Below are 16913 nucleotides of genomic sequence, written 5' to 3'. Positions count from 1 at the left end.
ATGCCTTGTTTTACAGCTGATAAACCAAAAGAAAGGATGCAAATGTTTCTTTAGAATATTCTTACTGTTTTCAGGCATGAAAGATACACTCCTAGCCAAGGCCCTGTGAAGTAGCCAGCAGGGCTTCACGGACAGGGCTGGAGACCAGGCTTTGACACAAGGGCAGGCCTTTGTCCTCCATCTTCCCGGTGCCTATGGTCTTCTGGAGCAGGGGTCACACCAAAGGCTGAGGTGAGGGAGCTGGTGATCCCACTGAGGTGTGACTGGCAGCTAGCAGAGCAAATGTGTGTACCAGTAAGCAATTCTGCCCCCCTTGTGCCCTGGGGCTAAGGGTTGTGGACTGAGCTGTGATGCTTTCCAACCTAGCTCAGCACTTTTACTACAGTGGGTGAAAAAGCAAGTAGACAGCATAAGCAGCCTCTCCCAGAGAGGCACAAAGCCCAACTGAGGTCTTAATACGACCTCTGCACAGTCATTTCCTGGGGATCTCATGAATGTCACTCTGACACACTGGGGGGGGGGGCACAGTTCCTCTTTAACCCAATAACTCTAGACCACCAAAGGGCTTTCTCTTGACTCCTGGTACAGTGGCCATGTGGCTGCAATGGGTAGACAAGGTTTTGTGAAAGACTAGAGATGAGATGAAGTTTGTCAACCCTAAGATGGTGGAATCTGGCAGAGCTTTCCTGAAGATGCTCCCACACCGTCCCCTGCGCACCACCAGAGGGCGCCAGCCTCATGTCTGCGCCCAAGAAAGCATTTTAAAGTCTCGGCCACTTTGATGGGTGGTTTGGGGTTCTCAAAGCCTCAAATATGGGCTGAGGAAGGTATTGAATCTCTGGGAAAAGAAAAAGCAAAGAAAGGCGCGAGAGGCTGGTCCTGGCCCCATAAAGGATCTTTATGCTTAGAGTGCTGTTGCAAACCCCTTGGAAGCACCCCAGCTTTTACAGACTGAAAAGGACATATCAGAGCTTGTGGGTGGGGAACCTGATAGCATAGCAGTGCTGCAACAGGAGGGGCCAGAAGTGCAGCAGGGACCCCAACATGGGAGTGACTGTGAGTGAGCAGGAGGAAGGAGTGTGGGGGACAACCTGATCCTGCTCTGGGTGCATACACTGGAATAGAGGCCAAGGCTCTAATGAGAACCCTTTGCTGTGTCACCTTACTCTAAGTGTTTATGAGACACAGAGATGAGGGTCCTGGATGCGGACATTCAGCTGTCAGCTCTGAGAGCCTACAATGAGGAAAAGGCTTGTGATCTACAGTAAGGATATTGACACGTCACTTCAGCTCTGAATATCTAAAATGAGGTACAGTCATGAGAGACCTAGCAAAGACTCTCAGTTGACATGGCATTTTGGACTCCTTTGAGTTAAGGGTCACCTCAGCTATGGGAACCCGTACAGGAAAACGATGACAGATATGATGACAAGTCATCTGGCACATTAGTTCTTTTATGTATGATGTATTTATTTATATTTTATGTGTATGAGTGTTTTGCCTAAGTGTACTACATGTGTGCAGTGCACACAGAGGCCAGAAGAGGGTGTCAGATCCCCTGGAACTGAGCAGTGCTGCAACAGGAGGGGCCAGAAGTGCAGCAGGGACCCCAACATGGGAGTGACTGTGAGTGAGCAGGAGGAAGGAGTGTGGGGGACAACCTGATCCTGCTCTGGGTGCATACACTGGAATAGAGGCCAAGGCTCTAATGAGAACCCTTTGCTGTGTCACCTTACTCTAAGTGTTTATGAGACACAGAGATGAGGGTCCTGGATGCGGACATTCAGCTGTCAGCTCTGAGAGCCTACAATGAGGAAAAGGCTTGTGATCTACAGTAAGGATATTGACACGTCACTTCAGCTCTGAATATCTAAAATGAGGTACAGTCATGAGAGACCTAGCAAAGACTCTCAGTTGACATGGCATTTTGGACTCCTTTGAGTTAAGGGTCACCTCAGCTATGGGAACCCGTACAGGAAAACGATGACAGATATGATGACAAGTCATCTGGCACATTAGTTCTTTTATGTATGATGTATTTATTTATATTTTATGTGTATGAGTGTTTTGCCTAAGTGTACTACATGTGTGCAGTGCACACAGAGGCCAGAAGAGGGTGTCAGATCCCCTGGAACTGGAGTTACAAATGGTTGTTAGCTGCCATGTGGGTGCTGGGAACCAAACCCAAGCTCCTCTGCAAGAGCAGCCAGTGCTCTTAATTGCTGAGCAATCTCTCCACCCCCTCACCAGTTCGGACTTTTTTTAATACGCATTTTTTATTTTAGTCTCTGTGCATGTGTCTAAATGTACATGCTCAGGTTCCCTCAGAATGCAGAAGAGGGCATCAGATTCCTGACCATGGGTGCTAACAACGCAGATCCTCGATAAGAGCAGCAAGCTCACTTAACCACTGAGTCATCTCCCCAGTCCTTCACCTTAGTTATTGGTGCCAACTGGTGCTAAGGTATCAAGTCTAATAAGCTAGTATGTTCAACTACCACAGAATCTCTATATGCACTGGCCAGAAGTAGAAGGTTCTAGGTGAGACAGTCAACTGTCACCAATCTTGTGTGTACACACACACATTAAGTCCAGGTTATAACATTCAGCTGTTGCCTAATCTCTGTATGACTAGAGTAGGTTGATGCATGAAGGCCCAGATGTAGTCCTTCACCTTGGCTGGAAGGACCTAAAGAGGAAAGCAAAGGAACTCAGCTAGTAGATCAGATGTGGGTTCCTACCAAGACCGTGAGGACCCAAGACACAATAGGACATGAGGCTCAGCAGAGGACAAAAGCCACCCCAGCTTCAGGTAGTCACACAAATCAAAGAAAAAAAGAACCCAAGTGACAGCATTTAAGTGAAAGCCCAGATCCTGGTCCCTACACTGGCAAGAATGAGGGACTAGGTGAAGTTATCCAACTTCTACCTCAACTTTGGGGGCACAAAAATACAACTGAGGACTGTCAACTGTCACATGGGATCCTTTTTTGTTTTGCTTTGTTTTTTGAGACAGGGTCTCAGAGCATGAAATGTCCAGAATAAGATTAGAAACAGAAGGCAGATAGGTGGTTGTCAGGGCTGTGGGAAGAAGGTATGAATAACCTTATGGAAATACTAGCAATCCCTTTATATACTTAAAAAATTTTTTTGAAGAAAGGTCTCACTTTATAGCCCAAGCTGGCCTCAGATTTTCTTTGCGTGCATGCGTGTGGTGTGTGTGTGTGTGTGTGTGTGTGTGTGTGTGTGTGTGTGTGTGTGTTCCTATGTGAGCAGGTGCATATGCACCTCTGTGCATGTGTGTGTGGAGGCTGGAAAACAACGTTGGGTGTCACCCTTAGGAACACCATCCATCCATCTTTGAGACATAGTCTCTCACTGAATCTGGAACTCACCAATTAGGCTTAACTGACTGGCAAGTGAAACCCAGGGATCCTTCTGTCCTCATCTCTCCAATACTGGGATTACAAGTACATACCACCATGCCCGGCATTTTTACATCACTGCTGGGGTACAAACTCAGGTCTTCATGCTTGCTAGGCAAGCACTGTATCTCCCAGCCCTGGCTTCAAATTTCTTAATCATCCTGCCTCAACCTTCTGAGTGCTGGGATGACAGGTGTACCACCACCATGTCCAGCAAGAATGAATTTTATAACATGTGCGTTATCAATTTATTTCAAAATTTATTATTACTCTGTGTGTGCATGATGGGGGTGGGGCATGTGCCACAGTGTGCCTGTGGGGGTAAGAGGACAACTTTGTGGAGTCAGTTCTGTTCATCCAACTTTACCTGGGTTCCAGGGATGAAACTCACATCATCTGGCTTTCAGGGCAAGTGCCTTTACCCACTGAGCCATTTAAATGGTCCATGTGTTACCAATTTCTGAGCCAAACTGTCTGTTTCACGAACCCAATAACAAAATTGAGAGCTGATTGTGCGGCGAGTGAAACTTTATTGTTTGGCTAGAGGATAAAAAGAAGCTAGGGAAATCAGAGATCAGCTTCCTGTCTGAACCAAGATAAGTCCTCCTTAAGAATAAAGTGGAGGATCGTCATTACTGGGTGGGGAACTATTGATGACTTTTTTTGAAGAGGGTGTTGCTTCCATCCCAAAGCTGAGGAGCTAGCTGCCTTCCTTTGATCTCCAAGTGGGCTGATTGCAATCTGGGTCAGAAGTGGACCCAGCCAGGATGTTGCTGGCAGGCAGGAATTTCATTGGGATGCTGTATTAAAATGAACTGGTAAGAAATCTACAGTAAATGGCAGGTGGCATCCTTTATCATCAAAACCAGATTTGCATGGTTCCATTTTGCATCTGCTTTTATAACAAATCTTGGCTGGCTAGCCCAGTATCTTATCTGAAACAACACTGGCTGGCAAAAGGGGTTGTCCCCAGACCCTGCGGAGAGATTTGCCTGGTGATATGAAGTATATACTTGTTATTAAAGAATGGAAATTTGTGGTTGGAGATGGAGCATAGTCAGTAGAGTGCTTGCCTAGTATGCACAAAGCCCAGAGTTCAATTCCCAACATACCATAAACTGGGCATAGAGGGGTATGCCTCTAATCCTAGCCCTAGGGAGGCGGAGTTAGGAAGATCACGAGCTCAAGGTCATCCTCCAAAACATAACAAGTTTGAGGCCAGTGTGGGAAAGTAAAATCTTAAAAATAAAAATGAAAAATTGAAATTTTACATAAAGCTAATTGACTACACTAGCTCTGAGTGTAGATCTGGACACTTCAATAAACACTAAAGAAAATTGGTAATAGCCAAGCATGGTGGTGCATGCCTTTAATCCCAGCACTGAGGAGGCAGAGGTAGATGGATCTCTATTGAGATTGAGGTCAGCCTGGTCTACATAGTAAATTCCAGGCCAGTTGGCACTACAAGGAGACTCTGTCTCAAAAAGACAAAAAAAAGAAAAAGAAAAAAGAAAAGAAAAAGAAAATTAGTAATAAAAAGTAAAGGAAATTGCCGGGCATGGTGGTGCACGCCTTTAATCCCAGCACTGAGGAGGTAGAGGCAGGCGGATCTCTTCGAGTTCAGGGCCAGCCTAGTCTACATAACAAGTTCCAGGGCAACGAGGGCTACAGGGAGACCCTGTCTCAGAAAGACAAATTAATTAATTTTTTAATGTATTTTAAAAACTATTTTATTATTTTTATTTTATGTGTATGTGTATGAGTATATTGCCTGCATGTAAGTGAGTGCACTGGTATTGTGCAGTGCTCACAGAGGACAGATGAGAACGTCGGATCCCCTGGAACTGGAGATACAGTTGTTATCTGCCATGAGAGTGGGTGCTTGGAAGTGAACCTGGGTCCTCTGCAAGAGCAGCCAGTGTTCTTAACTGCTGAGCCATCTCTCCAGACCCCTAATTAATTAAATTTTTTTGGTCTTTTTGAGACAGGGTCTCCCTGTAGCCCCAGCTGTCCTGGAACTCTATGTAGACCAGGCTGGCCTTGAACTCAGAGATCTGCCTGTCTCTGCCTCCCGAGTACTGGGATTAAAGGCGTGCGCCGCCACCATGCCCAGCTAATTAATATTTTTTAAGACTAAAAAAGTGCCCAGATGGTGGTGTATAACTATAATCCCATCACTCTGGAGGCCAAAGCAGGGGAATTAATTTAAGTTTAAATGCTACCTTGTTCAATATAGAGAGTTCTAGGCCAGTCAGGGATACATAGTAAGAACCTTTACATACACAAAAAAAAACTTGGATTGTGAGATGGCTCAGCAGCTAAAGGTGTCTGCGGCCAAGTCTGACAACCAGAGTTCAATCCCTGGGATTCACATGGTAGAAGGAGAAAAATGACTCCTGCAAGTTGTCCTCAGACCTATCTACACACACACACACACAATAAATAAATAAATAATAAATAAGTAAATAAATAAATAAATCTAATAAGAATACCTTTTTTAGCCATCATGTGGATAACCAAACCCGAATCCTTTGGAAGAACAGCCAACACTCTTATCTGTTGAGTCATTTCTTCAGTTGCCAAAATTTCTTTTTTTTAAAAAAAAAAGCAGGGGCATGATGGTGGCACATGCCTGTAATCCCCACACTTTGGAAGTGGAGGCAGGGAATTGGGAGTTCATGATCATTTTCCTAAGCTATATGAGACAAATTCAAGGCTAGCCTGACTTATATGAGATTCTGTCCCAAAACACCAAAGAACAGCAAGTTGGTTTTTTTCCCCCCTTTGTCTGTACTTTCCCTCTCGGCATGGTGTTTTTATTTCTTTATTTCATCTCACAGGCACAAAACAACTCAGTACTTGCCAGGACTAGAGAGTGATGAGGATAGAGATAACGGTATACAGTTTCTGTTTTGGATGATGAAAATGTTTTGGAAGTACATAGAAGTAATGGTTGCACAACACATGGATGCCCTAAATCCCATGAATTCCACTCTTTAAACTGGCAGGGCATGGTGGCGCATGCCTTTTAATACCAGCACTTGGGAAGCAGAGGCAGGTGGATTTTTGTGAGTTCGAGGCCAGCCTGATCTACATAATGAGTTCCAGGACAGCTGGGGCTACAGGGAGATCCTGTCTCAAAAAGACAAATAAATAAATAAATAGGTTAACTTAGTGATGTATTAATTATGTAGTTAATAAAAGTTGTTTACAAAGGAAAAAGCTAGATGTCTGCCCCCTCAAAAAGGAAACTGTGTCCTCTGGGGAACTAGTCAGTGCTCACTCACTCAGCTGTAGACATAACCTGCATAACCTGGGTCACAAGAATTCTGCACTTATGAGGTACTGCCACCTGCCACCCTGCACGTGGAGGGAGCCTTTAGAACAGAGAATCAGCAGAGTCCACATCACCTTTGCTCACTGCGTGCTGATGATTTGTCCATGCAATTTCACATACCTAACACAAAATCACAAACACAATCATTAGTAATTTTTTGGATCTTTTTGAGACAGGGTCTCCCATGTAGTCCCTGGCCTGGAACGCACTATGTAGACCAGGCTGGCCTTGAACTCACAGAGATCCGCCTGCCTCTGCCTCCTGCGTGCTGGGATTAAAGGCATCTGCCACCACACCCAGACAATCATTAGTAATTTTAAAATGATGACAGGAAAACATCACATCAAATGTGGAGTTCTGAGCACACATTTCTGGATGACTGTGCAGGTCACTGTGAAGCCACCGATGCCACAGCCCTGTGGGTTCCCTGAACTAGAACTCACTGGCCTTTAGGAGTTCTCTGGAGCATTGCGCTCAGCCAGCAGTGGGTCCAAACTCATCCCCTTGCCCTTGGAACCAGGTGCACCCTACAGGGGGTCACATGCTCCTCTCACCTCCCCAACCCCTGCCAATCAGGGATGTAACAGGTTTTCCACCCTCCTCTCTTTAGCAACAACACCATGCTTCATGTCTTTGGAGACTGGTTGGTGGCTCATCTCTCAGGGCTTCATGCAAGTTGGGATAAACATGAGCTAGACTGGCCTTTTCTGTGTCCCATGCCATGGGTACAGTGCTCAGCCTTCTAGTCCATACCTGCACATTACTAGTCTGGATGAGAACTTCACACCTGGTCTCACCCTTGAGACTGTGCCCCAGGCACACGCAACTCTGCTCTCAGCATCAACATCTGCAAATGTGTCTGGCAACCTATCATACCTCGTAAAATCAGCACAGTAACTTGGTAGTGCTTCCTCTAGCAGTATGAGAAGCCAAAAAAACACAACAAACGCTCTCCTACTCCCACCTTCCCTCAATACAAATCTACCTCATGACTGCTGTAGAGCCCCAAGCTACCGCAGGTGGAGGAAGTCGAAGCTCCAGCCTGGCCTGGTCTGGCCTCCTTGCTGAGAAGCAGGGGGACAAAGGAAGAACAGAAGAGACAGAGGCATGGATGCGGTGGGGCTTCTCTCAGCCTTTCTTTATCTTTAACTTACTTGGGCTTTGAGAAGCAACCAAAAAGGATTATCCTTCTTGTTTTGACAGAGGCTCTAGAACTCTGAAATTCATGTATGGCACATGCCTCTGATCTCAGCAATTCAGAAGTTGAGGCAGAAGGATGAGGAGTTTGAGGCTAGCCTGGAATATATGAGAGACCTTGTCTCAAAACAATAGCAATAACAACAACAACAAAAAAGAATGTTCTCCACGGTGAGAATCCAGACCAGACTGCTGCTCAGGCCACAACCCCTGAAGCAGCCTCTTCCTCTCTCAACAACGACAGGCACTCCTTCTGCTGGAGGGCATTGTCTGTGACTCTCTAACAGACTTCACATGCAAGAATTTCTTACCTGGGGAGGAGAGTTTACATCAAAGTGGGTATTGGTGGCCACACATCCAGCTCCCCACCCCCTTCTCTGACTCCTTCTTAGGAATCAGAGAGCCTTACTGCAAGCTCCTACTGTAAACACCCCCCTTTCCTCAGAGAACTATAAGGACCCTGACTCTGTCAAGAAGGATCTGATTCCTCTCTTCAAAGGCCTGACCTTGCTATTGTCTGTCTGTATTAATAACTCTTCTAATAAAATCTTTATCCTCAGTAATTCATCTCAGTGTCCCTTTTGAATTTACATTTCAGTTACCAATTTCTAAATTTTTAAAATTATTTTATGTGTATGAGTGTATTGCCTGCATGTATGTAAGTGCCTGCAGAGGTCAGAAGAGGGCGTCAGATCTCCTGGAACTGGAGTTACAGATGGTTGTTAGCTGCCATGTGGGTGCTGGGAATCAAACCCAGGTCTTTTGCAAGAGCAGCCAGTGCTCTTAACCACTGAACCATCTCTCTAGCCCCTGATTTTCTCTTTTCAACCTCTTTTTTCCCCTTTACTCAGCACCATTCAATGTCTCAAGGATCAGTTTCATTGTTGTTCTCGTTTGTTTGTTTGTTTAAGACAGACCTTTACTATGTTGCCCTAGTTGGCCTGAAACTCACTATATAGACCAGACTGGCCTCAAACTCTCAGTGATTTACCAGCCTCTGCCTCCCAGGTGCTGGAATTAAAGGCATATGCCGCTACGTTTTTGTTTTGAGATGGGATCTAAATAAGTAACTCAGACTGGCCTGGCATTCAGGGTAACCATCCTGCCTCAGCCTCTCAAGTTCAGGGATTATAGGCATGCACCACCACACCAGGCTTTTATTATCACCTTACAAAAACTCAAACTAGGTAACATTACAGTCTTTTAGAACAATACATTAAATAGATTTGCAAGGTTCCAAATACAGCACTTAGGGCTGGGGATGTGGCTCAGTTGGTAGAGTGTTTGTCTACTATTCATGATGTCCTGAGTCCCATATAACTGGGTGTAGTGGTACATACCTGTGGTCCCAGTACTTGTGAGGCAGAGGCAGGAGAATCAGAAGTTCAAGGTCATTTTTAGATATATAGTGAGTTTGAGGCCAGCCTGGGATACATGAGATTCTGAGGAAAGAAGGGAGGGAGGGACGGAGGGAGGGACGGAGGGAGGGAGAGGGAGGGAAGAAAGGAGGCTAGCTACAGGTTTTCAATGTTCCTTGCAAAACACAAAAAATATGCTATTCAGGCTGTTGGTTTTAATGAGAGAAACATGACATCTTATTTTGACACAAGACAAGTTTAAAACACTGCAATGTTAGCTGGGCATGGTGGCACATGCCTTTAATCCCAGCACTTAGGAGGCAGAGGCAGGCGGATCTCTGTGAGTTTGAGGCCAGCCTGGTCTACATAGTGAGTCCAGGCCAGCTGGAGCTACAGGGAGACCCTATCTCAAAAAGACCAAAAAAAAAAAAAAAAAAAAAAAACCAAAACCACCAATGTTGGAATACTACAGCACCAGCCCACTTCCTTATAGCCCCACCCTGTCCACTGTGGACAGCACACATGTATCTCATGCAGAATGCCACACATTTTTGCTTCCCCCAGCCAACATCTCAAGAAAAAATATTTAGAGCTGTGCTACTGAATGAAACTACTCCAATATTAGGAAAAGCAATTTTTTTGTTGTTGCTGAATGTTGAAAGAGTGGACTACAGCCAGGCATGATGGCACATGCCTGTAATCCCAGTACTTTGGAGCTGGTAACAAGAGAATATGGAGTTAGGGTTACCCTCTCTTACACAGCAAGTCTGAGGCTAGAATGTGTTACGTCAGGCCCTCTCTTAAAAAACAACAAAGAAATTGAAGAGGGGACTAAAGTAGTAGTACTTAAAGGCTTTGATGTGTGCATTTCAGTCTGATTTTATTACATTGATTGATTGATTGATTGATTGATTGATTGATTTGCATGTGTGTGTGCATGTGTGTGAATGCAAGTGTTATGGTACACACAGAGGTCAGAGGACAACTTGCAGGACTTCGTTCTCTCTTTCTACCATGTAGATTCAGAGACTCAAAGTCATGTGACCAGGTTTGAATGACAAGCACTTTTTCTTGCTGAGCCATCTTGCTGGCCCTTCACTCTGATTTTAGAGCATAAAATTTTACCCAAAGGAATGTGCACTACCTAGAAATACCCTGAAACATTAATCATAAAATAAAGGCTACACTATGTTTAAGAAAAACTTACGATGGAATGCAAGTAATTAAGTCATAAAGTTAAATGACAAAGAATCAACCTAGCTGGGCGTGGTGGCCTATGCCTTTAATCCTAGTACTCAGGAGGCAGAGGCAGGTGGATCTCTGTGAGTTCCAGGCCAGCCTGGTCTACCTAGTGAGTTCCAGGACAGCTGGGGCTATAGGGATAATCTTTCTCAAACAAACAAACAAAAAGACAAAAAGAAAACGATTCAGCCTTTCAGCCATGACCCTTCACCATGCGCAGGAAGCAAACTGGACCCTTCCTTTTCCTCTCCTATGTCACTGTATCACACAGATATATACACTTACTGTGTCAATTTTTTTAAATGTATTTGTGGGGCTGGAGGCTTGGCTCACCAGTTAAGAGCACTGACTGCTCTTGCAGAGGACCTGAGTTCGATTCCCAGAACCCACATGGCTGCTAACAACCACCTGTAACTCCAGTTCTGGGGAATCCAACTGTTGGAACCCCAGTTTGGGGTACCCAACGTCCATAGGAGGCCGCTCCCCAATAACTCAGTCCTCAGACCAGAAGATGCAACAAGCATGAGGATTTATTACATTTTGCAAAACGGACCCCTGCCTCACTCGGAGGGCAGAAGCCCAGAGCCCAGTTCACAGGCTTCTTTTAAAGACAAAGACCACAAACTAGAGAGAAAGCGGCAGTAACGTCACAAGCATGTGCCAAGTGCCAAGCAAAAAAGTGGAGGCTATGTGCCAAGCAGAGGTAGGGGGGATTTCTGGGATGATTTCCAGCTTTGGGCAAAGAGCATGAAAAAGGTCAGCTCAGCTTGTTCTTAGCATTCAGAATTATTTTTTATTTTTACTTCCTTGTACAGTTCTTTGGCCTGAAGGACTTATTTCCTTGTCTTTAGCCTAGGGGGACTGAATTAGGGTCCTTCACAACACCATCTTCTGACCTCCAAGGGTTGTGCATGACACGAATTCACTTATACACATGCAGGCACTACACTCATACACAATAAATAAAATATCAAAAAATGTATTTGTGTGTCTGTGTGTGTATGTATGTATGTTATATGTGGATGCATGCAGGTGCCACAGAGCCCATGTGGAGGGCAGGTGCCACAGAACCCTTCTAGAGGTCAGAGGACAATTTACAGGAATTGGTTTTCTCCTTCCAACATGTGGGTACTGGGACTGAACTCAGGCTGTCAGGCATAGTGGCAAATACTTTAATCATTAAGCCATTTTGCTAGTCCAACTAAAACATTTTTTTTTAAGATCATGAAATCAAATTGCTGTAATTTCATCTTTTTTTTTAAGACAGGGTCTCCCTGTAGCCCCAGCTGGGCTGGAACTCATTATGTAGACCAGGCTGGCCTGGAACCCACAGAGAACTTCCTGCCTCAACCTCCCGAGTACTGGGATTAAAGGCATGCGCCAACACGTCTGGCTGTAATTTTATCTTTAAATACAGAAGACAACCAATTCCAAGCAAAGTGAATCAAAAGAGATCAATGCCTGGAAATACAATGGTGGAAACTACAGAAAATGAAGGAGAAAGGGAAAATATTCAAAACAGCCAGAAAAAAACAAAAACAGTGCTAGGGAGATAGGTCAACCAATAGGGTGCTTGTCACAAAGCATGAAGACCTGAGTGTAATCTCTAGTGCCCACATAAAAAGGTGCTTGGAGCAAGGATCAAATGATCATTTGTAATCCCAGTGCTGGGGAGGCAGAGACAAGAGGATTATCTGTGGCTCACTGGCTAGCCAATCTAGACAAATCACCAAGCTCCAGGTTCAGTCGAGAGATCCTTTTTCAAAAAGTAGGATGGAAGGCTGAGAGATGACTCAGCAGGTAAAGGCACTTATTCTGTAAGCCTGGCAACCTGAGTTAGATACCTAGCACCCACATAAATGTAGATGGAGAGACTAACTACACAAAGTTGTCCTCTGACTTCCACATGTGTGCTGTGGCACACATACTCACAAATTCATCATATGTGCTCACACACACACAGTAATAGTAATAGTAAATAAAATTTAAAAATTAAATTGGATAGTGATTGAGGAAGATATACAACATCTCACAGGTTCCTGGTGGTTTTTTGGGTTGATTAGAGTTTTTTCCTTTGTTTGTTTGTTTGTTTGTTTTGAGGCAGCGTCTCCCTGTAGCCCCAGCTGGCCTGAAACTCCCTATGTAGATGAGGCTGTCCTCCAACTCACTGAGAACCGCCTGCCTCTGCCTCTTGAGTGCTGCAATTAAAGGTGTGCACCACCATGCCAGCAGTTTTTGTTTTGAGACAGGTCTTATGTAGCCCAGACTGGCCTCTAACTTGCTGTGTAGCCAAGACAGGCCTTAAACTTATAATTCTCCTGATTCAGTCTCTCAAGTGCTAGGATTACAAGGTGTACCACCACACCAACCATTAAAATATCTCTCAAACATGAAAATAAAGTACAAACAAAAAGTAGAGATTTTCTACCAGCATGCTGTCACTAAAAAGATGTGTTTTAAGGCCGGTCAGTTGGTTCATCAGGTAAAGGCACTTGCCATCAAGCCTGATGATCTGAGTTTGATCCCCAGGACCAACAAGGTGAAAGGCGAGAACTAACACCTAAAAGTTATCTTCTGACTTTTCTCACATGTCATAGCACACATGTGTGCACAAACATGAACATACAATACACTACATAAATATACTTTTAAAAATACATATTTTGTGCCAGGTGTGGTGACACAAGCTTAATCTTAACCCCAGCACTCCAAAGGCAGAGACAGACAGATTTCTGTGAGATTGAGGCCAGCATGGTCTACATAGCAAGTTACAAAACAAAACAAAACAAAAGAAAACTAATATCTGCAGGAGGGAATACAGAGTATGGCAAATATTTGAATAAACCTAAATGAGCTGGGTAAAGTGGCAGAGCTCTATAATTCCATGAAGGAGGATTGCAAATTCAAGGCCTGCTTAGGATACGGATTAAGTCAATGTCAACCTGGACAACTTAGTAAAATTGTGTCAAAATTAAAAGTAAAGGGAATTGGAGAGATGGCTTGGTAGCTAAGCACAGTGGCTGCTCTTGCAAAGGACCCAGAGTTTGTTCCTAGCACCCACATGGCAGCTAACAACTATCCATAACTCCAGTTCCAGGAGATCTGATGCCTCTTCTGACCTCTGTGGGCATTGTACAACATGGGTGCACTTGCATACATGCAGGCAAAACGCTCATAACACACACACACACACACACAAAAATAAAAATAAATATTTTTTGGTCTTTTTGAGACAGGGTCTCCGTGTAGCCCCAGCTGTCCTGGAACTCACTATGTAGACCAGGCTGGCCTTGAACTCACAGAGATCCGCCTGCCTCTGCCTCCCGAGTGCTGGGATTAAAGGCATGCACCACCATGCCTGGCAATAAATATTTTTTAAAAAATAATAAAAAGTAAGAAGAGGGATAGGTAATATAGGTCAGTGGTAGAATCCATGCCTAGAATCCATCAGTGAGGGCCTGGGAATGTAACTCAATAGCAGAGTGCTCGCCTAACATTCATGAGGCCTTGGGTTCAATCACCAGTAGCAAAAAAAACTAAAGTAAATTCAATATATAATTTAGGGATAGGTAAACTATACCTGTTTTGTAAATAAGGTTTAAGGGAAACTATGATGATTAATCTTTTTGTTTTCTTTGTAATAGGGTACAACTGTTGTCCAGGTTAGCCTGGATTCACAGTAATCCTCTTGCCTCAGCCTCCTGAGTGCTGGGTTTGTAGGCTTGATCCTCCAAACCCAACTGGGATGGTTAAAATTGAGTCAACTTGACTGGAGTGAAAAGTACCTAGGAGCAAAGCATCTGTCCTGGTGTGTCTATAAGGGCATTTTCAGAAGGAATTAACTAAGCAGGGAAGACTCATCCTGAATGTGTTTCCCATAGATAGGACCCAGGTACTGGAGAGATGGTTCAATAGTTAAGAGCACTTGGTGCCCTTGCAAAGGACCAAGGTTGGGTTCCCAGCACCCACATGGTGGCTCACGACGGTCTGTAACTCCACTTCCAAGGGATCTGACTCCCTCTTCTGGCCTCTATGGGCACCAGGCACGCATGTGATGCATATGCATACATGCAAGGCAAATACTCATGCACATAAAATAAATCTTAAAAAAAAAGACCCACATGGACTGGATTAAAAAGAAAGAAGCCTGTTAGCACAGGCACTCCAGCTTTCCTCAGGGTTAGCACCTAGGCCAGCAAAGCGCTGCAGGTTGCAGAGCTGCTTAAGGAGCACAGATCAGTGGCCAGAACAGAATAGTGGCCAGCACAGAATGGCAAAGGGGAGCGGGATACAGGAAACAAGGAGATGTAGGTCTAGGGGTTCTTCTGACCATTCCGGAGCAGGTGCTGGGGACTGAACCCAAAGTCTTATGCATGCTAGGTACTCTACCTCTGAGCTACACCCTGAGTGCCTTCCTGAGTTCATTCTGTATTCCCCTTCCTGCTTTTTGTTTAGTTTTGTTTATTTGAGACAGGGTCTCCCTGTAGCTCCAGCTGACCTGGAACTTGCTATGTAGACCACACTGGTCTTGAACTCACAGAGATCCACCTGCCTCTGCCTCCCAAGTGCTGAGATTAAAGACGTGTGCCACCCCACCCAGCCCCTCCTCCTTTTCGTACCAATGAGTTTATTGGGTCTGCTTGCAGGAGCATGAGTGACTCTCAGGCAGCCGCATCATGAGAAGTCCCACCACTGCATGAGTGACTCCCATGAAATCCAAATCACTGAAGTCCTCTTTACAAGGATACACGACAGAAAAATGCACGGAAATGTGTGTACAGGGGTGGTATCCCATACATTCTACCGTTCTGCTGTAAACCTACAATTAGTCTAAAAAAAATCCACTTTAAGCCTAAAGGCAAGGTGGTGCACGTCTTTAATCCCAGCACTTGGGAGGCAGAGGCAGGCAGATCTCTGTGAGTTCAAGGCCAGCCTGGTCTACATAGTGAGTTCCAGGCCAGCTGGGGCTACAGGGAGACCCTTTCTCAAAATGACCAAAAAAATATACTTTAAAATTGCATAGAATTAGGACTGGGAATGTAGTTCAGATGATGGAGTGCTTATCTAGCATGAACAAACTAGGTTCCGGCCTTAGTACCACATAAACTAGGCATGGTGGTACAAGTCTGTAATCCTAGCACTTGGGAGATAGAGACAGGAAGATCAGCTACTGCAGCACAAACACAACAAACAATAAGAGAGACCCTGTCTCAGAGAAGGTAAAAGGTGAGGTATGTCCTCTGACCTCCACACGAGTGCCATGGCACATGCATGCCCACACTTGATACATATGAACATGGACACACATCATACACACACTGAGCCATCTCTCCAGTCCCTTGTTAATTTTTTATTTTGGATTTTTTTCCTGATTTTGTTCTTTTTTGAGACAAGGTCTAACGTATCCCAGACTGGCTACAAACTCACTGCATTGCTAAGACTGGCCTTGAATTCCTGATTCTCTTGCCTCGACCTCCCAAGTGCTGGTATTCCAGCCATGGGCTACCACACCTCGCTCTATTCTTATTACTTTGAGACCTTGAACTTGCTATGTTGCTATGTGACTGACTGAGAATGACCTTGAACTCCAGATCTTTTTGCCTCTGCCTCGCAAGTGCTGGGATTATAGATGAGCAACACCAAGCAAATTTTGAAAATGTTGTATTCTAAGCCAAAGCTGTGTCATGCTTGCTTCTATAATCTGTGTCTGTTTTATTTTGGAGTATTTCCTAAGTGGGATGGTTGTGTGATTTGCGGTTTTGTTGTTGTGTGTGTGTGTGTGTGTGTGTGTGTGTGTGTGTGTGGTCTTTGGTTTTGTTTGTTTGGTTTTGAGATTGGGTCTCACTATGTAGTTCAGGTTGGCCTGAACCTTGCTATGTAGACCAGGCTGGCCTGGAACTCACAAAGCCCCTCCCCCTCTGCCTCCAGACTGCTGGGATTAAAGGTGTATGGTAACATGCCCCGTTTAGGGTGGCGTTCTTAAGTGGAATCATTGAGTCAAAAAAGACCAATGTTGCTCAGATTCTGTCCTACTGTCAGAACGACAGATGGGTCCAGCTGAAGGGTCATTTCCAGCTGCCCCAGAGCTGTAGGTGGTCAGGGTACGCTTGAAGGCTCAAAGTTCAGGCAGGAAGATTGTTGGAAAGGTTTTTAGTGTGTAGAATGTTTCAGACATCCCGTCACTGAGTGATAATTGTAACAGAAAAGAGCCAGCTCTGGAAAAAACACAGAACCGAAGGAAGGCTTCTGAAGGTTCATCTTCCTGGACTCGGGCTTTCATTTCTCCCACTATACTCCTGGACTCTCCAATTTCCTAAAGAGTATTTACGTCACCTTTAGGCCAATGTTTACATT

The sequence above is a fragment of the Nannospalax galili genome, unplaced genomic scaffold (genome assembly GCF_000622305.1).
Source record: "Nannospalax galili isolate Female #2095 unplaced genomic scaffold, S.galili_v1.0 scaffold513, whole genome shotgun sequence".
Classification (NCBI taxonomy): Eukaryota; Metazoa; Chordata; class Mammalia; order Rodentia; family Spalacidae; genus Nannospalax; species Nannospalax galili.
This window is presented reverse-complemented; position numbering follows the sequence as displayed.